Source organism: Gymnogyps californianus, chromosome 3 (genome assembly GCF_018139145.2).
Source record: "Gymnogyps californianus isolate 813 chromosome 3, ASM1813914v2, whole genome shotgun sequence".
Lineage (NCBI taxonomy): Eukaryota > Metazoa > Chordata > Aves > Accipitriformes > Cathartidae > Gymnogyps > Gymnogyps californianus.
The window spans coordinates 82620712-82628902 of NC_059473.1; positions in this window are offsets into that span (position 1 = coordinate 82620712).

Genomic DNA, 8191 nt, shown 5'->3' on the forward strand with positions numbered 1-8191 from the left:
GTTACCTTTTAAAGGGACTAATTTATATAAAAGATGGAAGAGCAGCAGTAGAGGGAACAGTTCCGGACACTATCTGTAAATAGCTCTGCTATGCATGCTATGCCAGTAAGCAGCAGAAGCAAGTTATGCCTTTTTTTAATAACTAGTCGAGAAGGACAAAAGGGATAATTGCCTCTAAGCACGTTTTCTCTAGCTGGAGGTTATTTGTATCATCTAATTTTAAATATCTTAGGGTAGGTACTAAAGTTAGGAAACTAGTCTCCTAGGGTCCCTTCACTCTGGGTAGATAGGTTCTTCCACAGGGTAATTCAGATCAGGAGATCAGTCTTAAATTGAAGTGTTGAGTTGACCTCTGGAGAAGCTGAGGTCCACGTAGACCGCATAAAACTTCTATTGGAAACTAGCTTCCTGAACTATGCGTGCTATCCTAGCACGTGTGGATTCGGAGTAACAGGTCGCTTACCCCTTGGTGCTCCCTATTAGCCCCCTAGCTTCTCTTGCTTCCACCAAAGGCCACCACTGTCTTTGCTCTGTTGGTTGAGCTGTATCTGATCGCTCCCTACAAAATGTCGTGGCTAAAACTAGAAAACTTTTTGTTTTCTAGTAGCTGAGTGTCTAAAACTACTTTTTCTGGTTTTTTACCCTCACAAGTTGGGCATTAAAACCTGAAGGAGGAAGAGGACAATAAACTTCAGTGAAAAGAATAACAAGCAGCAGGTGGGAGCATGTTGGTTGTGCAAATGTCTTAATTCGAATTAGCATAAATGAGGACAGCCGCTTTTGATTGTGTTCCAAGGCTCCTTAACTTTTAGATAACTTCACCTTGCTACTGCATCCAAAAGATGTCCAAACTAAGGTGGTTTATTTTCACCTCAATGGTGGTTCAAGCCCTAAAGTATAAAATGCTACTGTGAACATATGAGAACATGCAAGTCCTAACTGGCTTCAGTAAGTTTCCTAACTAAGGTCCTTTGAGCAGCAGACGTTGGAAGGTTTAGATTAGAAAGGCTAATAAGAGCGTATTTAAAGCATGGTAAAGGCAATGGTTAGCAAAACCAAATGTGGGAGGTGAGGGCAGCAGTTCATGGATGTTTTTCATGGCTGTTTCCTGATGTTAAGCTACATGGGCCCACGAAGCTAACGTCCACTACTTTGCACCATTGCAGTCCTAAATATCGGCAATATTCCAAGAGCTCTGTCTGTATGTGCAATCTTAGATCCCAGATTTGTTCTCTGTGCCATCATTCCGTAAGTCGTACACATTCAGCATTAACCCCATTTTTCATTTAGTGCTTGTCTTAGTATAATAGCAGTGTTTACCTTAGCATCTTCTGTATATTTGTTTTTAATATTCCCATCTGAGGCTTGTGCATTTTTTTTATACTTTTGCAAGTACTTGATTACATTTCAAAATTATGGGTTTTTTCCCTTCTCGGTATTCTGCTTGACCAACAGTAAACGGGAGGTACGTTATTAGTGTATTAGTTCTGTTCAGATTTGACTACTACATCTTTCTCTGTGTAAACCCAAAGGTGTCTGTGCCTATGCAGACACAGCTCAGGCATGGATACCTGGCTCCTTCTCGTTTGCATACCTTTGACTCCTACCACTTAATATGTATTTGTGGTATAAGGTAAGGGTTTACCTGAACACACGTAAACCAGAGATGTTAGCCCTATGTTTATGAATGATTGAATTTATTATGGAGAAATCATCTAATGCCTTATATTGCTAACTCAAAGGTAGTTTCTTTTTATCTTAAAAAGTTAATTACATATTTATACACCAATTATTTCTATTTAGTAAATTAACCCTGTTTTATTCTGACATGTTGGATCATTTAAAATGTCATAATACTGTGTTGTACAGTTTTATTCTGTTACTGCCAGTATAAAGAAGTCGAAGTTAATGTCCTCACTGAGTTGCCAGTGTCTGCTAATTCAGAAATGACAGAAATGTGTTAAATTGTATTCAATCTATAATATTTATTTTGCTTTGCACTTAATTTGTTTCCCTTTGACTGTGTTGCAAAATACCAAGTGTACATAAAATAATAAATAAAACAAAAATAAATTATTTGTCTACATTCATTGACCTTTTGTGCATTCATTTTAAAAACAGTGAAATAAAACACAAAATATGATGCATTCAGAGGAACAGTTTGGGCATATTTTTATCACTGTTCATTTTGAAATAAGCCACCCTAGATGTTTTTAGATACAAATTTGTGAGCTAATTTTTTTTTAAAGTGTGTTATTCTTTAATGTTTAGCTTACTGTAGCCCTATGAAAGCACACCAAACTAGGTGCATTACACAAAATAAATGTTTTGATGCCTGAAATGGTTTGTGATCTAGGTACAGAGCAAGAGGCAACAGATGGATGCAGACAGACAGGATATAAAGTGGAATATGGAGATTACCATGTACCAAGAAAAAAACAATTGTTGAATTTCTTTCAAGAATAATTTCCTACTCTAATGCAAATCATGTTACCATAATGTATTAATCCCTTTAATTATATAGGTGGCGATGTAGTTGTGTTCGAATGTTGTGGAACTCAAGTAATACGATAAACTCTAAATTTAGCAAAGATTTTACAGAGTTCTGCAGCTTTGCAAATGGGAACCAGAAGGGGACACGTGATCGGTTGGGCTCGACTCGTCCAGAACAACCCGAGTACTGAATTGGAAACGAGTAGCTGCTTTGCTAGACTTTGTCCTCCTGTTTTCAGTGAATTATCTAGAAGGTTTGTTTATTGGTTCAGAATTGTTCACCAAATTGATATTGGTCTGATCAGTGCCCATTTTCTTCTAGACAGAGTTTATTAAGTGTTAGATTTGCCTGATACTGTTAATTGTTCAAGACAACGCTCCTACTAAAACAAACACTAAGCTTTGAGTTATTTTCTTGCATCTCAAAGAAACTCTTCTTAAGACTCTTTTAATCTCCAGCACCTACAGAAGTGTTCAGCATCATTTATGTGCTTTTGTAGCACAACTTTGCCTCAGGCCAGTATCGTTTCAAATGTGCTAAAAACTACCTTCTAGCACCAACTTAGAGCTGCTGGTGCTTCTGATTATCAAGAAGCATAAGGACAAGACTGGACCCGGCTTCTGTGCATCTTGGACAAAATACTGCTGACTTTTGACATGTGCTAGGTACAGTTTCAGATGTCATTTTTGACTGCTCTGTTTTTGACAGATACCTGTTTCTCAGTGCTGCTTTCACAGTATTGAAAATTCACAGGTATAACTGAAAATTGTCAGGTGTGTCCGTTCCTCTGTGTGGTGCTTCTGATCATGCAAATGGTTTAAAAAACACACAGATAAAGCCAGATTTCAAAATACTTCAGGATTTCCAGATGGCAGGAGTGCATTGTTATTTGGGGAAGTGAAAGCAGTTACACGTTCTCCATACTCACGTAGTTTTACATGTTGTATGTCCAGAGGGATGGAGGAAAGTTTAGCGTTCTGTGAAAACGTTAAAAAATGTGAACTACTCTCTGTTACTTTAAGACGCAATTGGCAATCTTCACTGAATTTAAACAGAACGCTGTAGATCTGATACCATGCATGCTGCAATTGTTTATTCACTGGTAATATCAAATGTCATCATATACAATGCAGGCATTTATTATTACAAACAGATTTTAACATAACGCTTTCCCTCAGTTTTGGAGAGCGAGAAATAAAAATGCCCTGATGCAGTGATCAGGCAATTTTGAACTGCCAAATATCTTTAGGAGTTAAAATAAGTGCAGCGGCATTTTTGTAACAAGGTCATGTCCATCTCTCTGGATGCAAATGCACAAACATTTAAGTTCAAACTTCAGGCCAATAGGTCTTCGAGTGTGGTTGGAGCCCAGTGATTCAGTCCGCATAGTTCTTCTGTAAAAAGGATAAATCGTGCTTAGAATTAGCCTTGTTAACTGGCTGCAAGCTCAGGGCTCGAACAAAATCCACCACAGGCAAAAAATAAAAAAAATGAAGATAATAGACATTAAATAGTCTGTATTTTAAAACTACCCTGAATGTGGCAGAAAGATGCGACTGGCAATCCACTTAGGTTATTTTTTCTGCTACTGGTATCCAATAGTAAACGTAACAATTTGGGCAGCTGTTAGTTTAGCACAGGAGGCCTCTCGTAGAAGGATCAAGAGCACCTTGTCTAAATTAGTAATTTTAACAGTTGCTAAGAATTATCAAAAGCAGCTCAGAGCTAATGAAAACGGGAATGGCAATTGAAATAAAAAGTTGCGTTACATCTAAGAAAGTGTGATTGATGCAAGCAATTCTCATTCTTGCTTCGAGATACCGCTGAAGATGGTTGGGTCTGGTGCCTGCTATCGCTTTCCAACACCTGTTCCTGGGATGCTGCTGCTGGGAGCAGCTGTTCCCTTGCAGAGACTACAGCAAAATGTCAGCGTGCTAAACTGCTTAATTGGGCATTTTGAAAATATGTAAAACGAGTGCGCTTTGGGATGAACTTCAGAGACCTTACTATGCGGTATCTCTGTTTAGAGAAATCTTTACTGCGTTTTTGCAGTCACTTCTGTTTAGTAATTGCAAAGGGTTTGTGTGCAAATTATCTGACCATCATATGGAGAGTCCATTGAAGATGATGACATACTATTTTCAGCATTTGTATATTTATTTTTTTCCATACAATGCATTGATAGACTTGATAGGATGCTTTGCAGTAACTTTCAGTCCTCCAGCAGACATCTTTTCTGTAACGTCTGCCACCACTACCTAGTGTCGAGCATAAGGTAGTAATCTTTTTAAAGTGACTGGGAAAGGGAAAAAAAGTGGTGGGTAGGTACAGAGCCTTCAGGTGGGCACCCTGGACTGTGTCATTGTCAGTGCTGTGCCTGCCGATTGACCTGGGGAAGAGTAACTAAACTTGTAATTCACTTTCCATCTGTGTGTGATCAGGTAATACTTACTGTATCTCGTGCTAATGAGATTCATGGAGAACTGAAATGTTATGCAGGAGTAAATCATTATCTTTGAGTTGGCTAAGAGAAAGGATTTGTAAGAGCAAAATACAGTGGGTACCAATCAAACCTAGGGATCTACAATGCCTCTCTGATTTTTTTTATATATACTTTTAAATAATTCAGTCTTTTCAGAGAATGACAGCAGCTTTCAAGTTAAAGTATTGATCCATGGGTGTTCTGCTGCTCTCCAAGAGGTGCAGAGGCTTTCGCATCTGTGCCTCCGCTGCTCAAAGTGGCAGATCTTTGGAAGGGAGGCAGGGATTGAGATTAATGATCTCCAGCTAATGATCAGGTGCTATCTGTCACCTGATAGCAAGAAGTCAGTTGCGAGGGGGTGGGGTGACGACCCACTTTTTATATACAGTCCTTAGGCAGTTTTTATATCTTTCAGTTGGCAGGAACTGAACCTGAACTCTGGCAGCTAGAGCTGCCATATTCAACTGTGGCTCCGGACCGGAGGAGTTTAGTGCCACGCATCAGTAGATGGATCACCTTTGTGCATGCAGTTGATCTGTGGCATGTATCATATCATACTTTCAGTGTTACCACAATGTATCATCTAAAATTGTTGAACGTGGTTTTATTAATAAAGAGATTTTTTCCTTAAATGCTGTAAGAGACTAAGTGAAAATGCACACTCTCCTCTTTGCAAGAAAGAAAGCATACTACCTTGCTCCCTAGCATATCTTTTTCCTCAGAACAACAGTGTCTCCTTATAAAAACACTTTCTCAGAAGTCTCCTACAGATGATGAGTTCAAATTTGGGAGAGTGAGGGAACTCCAGCTCCTTGCATCTTGCATCTTTCCGTCTGTCAGATGGCTAGTACCTGTCGTGGCCCTGCTCGCACAGAACAGCAGGATCTGTCCAGGGAAGGCAGAGCGGCCATTCCCTCTGGTCGAGAAATAGCAATGCTATATTTTGTCTCAAAACTAACAGAAATGAGAAAACGGGCCGTATTCACTCGGGATGCTCTTCTCTATTGGGTAATGGGTTGGGATTGTGGCATTTCGATGAGGCTGTTACTCATGTTTTACAGCGCTCGCCGCTGTCAGAGCCGCTGCCTCTAAGGACTGCAAACTCCGCAACATGTCCTTCTTACCCCAGACTCTCTGGACACTGCTGAATTTGATCTTAAATAGAAAGCATTTGGGACGTCTAAATGACAGGGCTTCCCACTGCCTGTAACAGCCTGCAGCCGTGTGTTTAGGCTGTGTGTTTAGCACTGGTAGGTGCTGAACACCTACTACAGCTAACCTTATTTGACCTGGTAAGTGTTAGGTCCAAGTCTGGTGGTAGAGCACCACTAGGATGTGGGAAGCCTTGGATTCAGGCCAAGGGGAGTTGAAGGTGCAGCTGAGGCTTAGCCGCTGGGTTAAGTGTTGGTACTCTGGGTGAGCCCCCTTCTGCCCTTTCACTGGAGATGTAGTGGCAGGAGTGCACGAGTCACAGTGCTGGGCCAGGCAGGGAAGAGGGAGATTGATTTCAGCCTTGTGGGTTGAGCCTGTGGGAAGTGAAGGGAAGTGAAATCTAACCTACCCCTATAGATACGTAACGTAAAGTGGCCTGGCCCCCTGCTGCGGGTGGGTCTGTATTTCTGAACGGTCAGCTGGAGAGGTGGCAGCACCGAAGCTGAATGGACCGGCTGCCCCTCCGCAGGTCCTCTGAAACACCTCCCTCCCTTAGTTGGCTACACAAGGCACGTGGGCAGGCTGGGTTGTCCATCCTCTTTCTTGCCCAATTCAAAGGGCCAGGCGTTCATAAGTTTCATAAGGGACTGCTTAAGTTAAGGGCCTAGATTCCACCGAAAATTAAAACTGTGTGGTTTGGGATATGATTTATACACTGAGGGTGTTCAGCAAAATTAGCATGCAAAAGGTCAATGTTATCCAGCTCCCCAGACCTATTAGCAAATAGATCAATCCTTATTTATCTGCCGGTTTAGGAACAGTCCCTGAAACAAAGCCAGCTTTTCCCTTTAGAGGCTGAACCTTTGTCGTGGCGTTCTGCCTACTGCGAACAGAGCTACCTCCACAGCTAGGACTGACACAGGCTTGGTCTGTAGTGGAAGGTGTAGCCCCTGTTTACCTTTCCAGTTCCAGCCATATGCATAGCATCTTATTTCTGTTACCTGAACAGGTCCACAACGGATGTTCAGCTGGAAAACAGGTTATTTTCTCCCATGTCTGCTCAGTGCTACAGTATTGGCTGTCTGTAGTGTGATTAGCTCTGTGCAGAACGCTCATTTCTTTCTAAAACTTAATGTTTCTTGGGTTTTTTGTTTTGTTTTGTTTCAGCTCAATTTGCTTGTTGAGTTAGCAAGAGACTCTGAGATCGTGATATGTCACTTAGCTGTTTTCAGTGCGCTAAAGTCTGCTGTAGCAGAATGTCTGAATGGCTTGGGTTCTTGATATTCACAATATTTTAACATTTTCAGCACCTACTTACACAGCAGTAGTTATGAAACCGGTAGCACTGAAATAAACACAAGATGTAAACCTGTATGGTCTTACCATCCAGTGCTGCTGCTGGGGTCTGGGTCCCGTAATGAACCAAACCCCTGACAGCCATCAGGCGGCTTGGGGAGGGTGTTGTGGTGTTGGGTGAAAAGAGAGAGCACCCAGCCAGCACCGAATGGCCCCGCAGGAGACCCAGGCTGTCTCTGGTTCTCTCTTCCTGGGAAATGGGGGTTTCACCCAAACGAGAAGGCATTTTGGGGTTGCTTTTTTTTTTTTTTTTTGGAGGCCTTTGGTGACGGTCTGGCATCTGGGACGATTTGACTTCAGCAAGAACAGAAGCCAGTTGGTGAAACGGCGGCATTCGAGACCCCCCTCAGGAGAAGGGAGCCGGGTGGGGAAGGTGCTGGCAGAGGTGTGCAGCGCTCGGGGGAGGGGGGGGATCCGCAGCCGGCGGGGCCGCGGGGACCTGCCCCGCTCCCACTCCCCGGGCTGCGCCCTCGCTTGCCGAGCGGGACGGAGCGCCGGGGGGTGGGCGGCGGGGCGGAGAGCGGCTCCCACGGGCTGCGGGATGCCTGGCGCTGGGCTCAAGACCTCGCAGCAAACTTAAGGGCGGCAGCAGCAGGAAGCACACCGCCCCCACGCAGCGCGGTCGGAGCAGCCGAGCCCCACAGGTGTCCCCTTCCACGGGTGGAAGGGCTGGAGCGAGGCTCCGCGGGCGCCACGCGAGGCCGCTT